The following is a 1,986-nucleotide window of genomic DNA, read 5'->3' as shown; positions in this document are numbered from 1 at the left end:
CCCTGCTTGTTACCGATCTAAGGATAATCAGGACAGTGTTGGCGAGGACCGGGAAACTGCTGGAACTTCAGCCGGGAGCAGATATTGTGCAGTCAGGGTACCCTTGTCAAGAGGCCACGTGAGTCTTGCTGGGCTGCTTGAAATAAGTCAGGGACTCGGTGTCGCAGGATGGAAATCTCTGGACTCCAAGTTTTTGAGTTACCCCCCAAATGGTAAGGAACTCATTCCCTACTTCGTCTTTTTGGGTTGTGGGGTACACAAACATTTATTGAGCACTTAATATTTTCCAAGCGCTGTGTTATTCTCTCAACTGTCACAACACAACTATGACGTAGGTACTGTAATTCCTCCCCATTCCATAAATGAGGAAACTGAGGCTCAGAGAGAGTAAATGACTTGCTCAATGTCAGATGGCCTTGAACCCAAAGTGCCTCCAATGTGCTGCCCATTACCAACTCCCATTCCTTTGAGGGCCCTTCCTGTAGCCACCATTCTCCAGGGACACCTCCTTCCTCTTACAAGGCAGAGAACCCTATGCAGCACGGGAGAGTGGGGAGCCCAGGAGCAGAGGTAGGTTCCTACCTGTGTCCATGAGGGACCTCAATCCCAAAACAAAAACAGCACACAGCCCATGTCTATGAGGCCAGTGGCTGAGGCATGGTAAGAGCTCTTAGGTGGGCATGGACTGTCCATTCTTATCTCACTGGCTCCTACAATAGACTACGCTCATAACTCTCACTTTACAGGTGAGGTCCTGAAGAAAGTGACTTTCTCAGGGTCACACAATGAGTAAGAGCCAGACCTAGAAATTTTTTCCATATACTCATCTGGTATGGGGCCAAAAGTCTGCAGCCAAGTCTATCCAATGATCCTCTCATCTATCCATCTCCCATCTGTCCATTCATAACCCATCCAGCTACCCACCCATCAGTCCAATCATCCATCCATCCATCCATTCATCCGTCCATCCTTCCACTCATCCTTCCATCCTTCTATCTGTCCTTCCTCCCATCTATCCATCCACCCATTATCTAACTTTCTATCATCCTTCTATCCATCCTTCTACCCAACCAATCTCCCATGCCTCATTTATCCTCCATGAGAGGAGGTTGGAGAGATTGGAAAGGTCAAATCTTGAGGGCTTTGAAAAGCACATTATGCTTGTCTTGGAGACATTATTTGGTTATCCCGGTGAGAGGTGAGTCTCCCCACTGAGATGATGAGCTCATTGAGACATGTTTTCTTCTGGAATCCCCATCCCAGGGCCTGGCTCAAGCCTGGCACATGGTCCATGCCAAATGTTAGAATGACAATGAATACAACAAGGTGACTTTTTCTGCCCAGCCCCTTTTCCTGCCTGATACTATCTTCAAAATGCTCTGATGATGAAGACTTATGATAATCTTTAAGAAAAAAATCAGAGAGGCAGTCAGAGATGGAAGGGCCCTTGGTCTCTACCCAGATGAGGAAACCGAGGTTTCCCTGCCTGGCCTGGATCCTAGAAACCTGGGATCCCTGGACTCTTTTCTCTCTGAGGCCTGGGCCCCTGCATTCAGAGGGGCTGGAACCCCACCTTCTCCTCCATCCCACCGTCACCACCAGCCAAGACATGCCACTGGTATTTTTTCAGAGTCACACCCACGCTGTTGCCTAGAACCCATGTTTTTAAAGGCGTGCCTGGTGCCCCACCAGAAGGCCGCCTTTCCCCTCTGGGAAGAGGTGAGCTACCAGGAGGCCGGGCCATGCCAGAGGACAGCACTTCATTCTAGAATTAAGTGTCAGCTAAAAATAAATGCCCCATGAGTGGATCATCAGGGTAGTTTGGTGCCCAGCAGGCAGGTGAAGTTTCCCACTGTGATTTCAGGCTGGACAGAGGTGTGTCTGGGATACCTCCTTGCCTAAAGGCCTTGGCCTTCCTGTCTAGCTCCTGGGAATCCTGAGCCATGAATGGCCCAGGAGCTGTATAACTGGGCTCTGGCGGGCAGG

Source organism: Choloepus didactylus, chromosome 2, assembly GCF_015220235.1.
Source record: "Choloepus didactylus isolate mChoDid1 chromosome 2, mChoDid1.pri, whole genome shotgun sequence".
NCBI classification, from domain to species: domain Eukaryota; kingdom Metazoa; phylum Chordata; class Mammalia; order Pilosa; family Megalonychidae; genus Choloepus; species Choloepus didactylus.
This window is presented reverse-complemented; position numbering follows the sequence as displayed.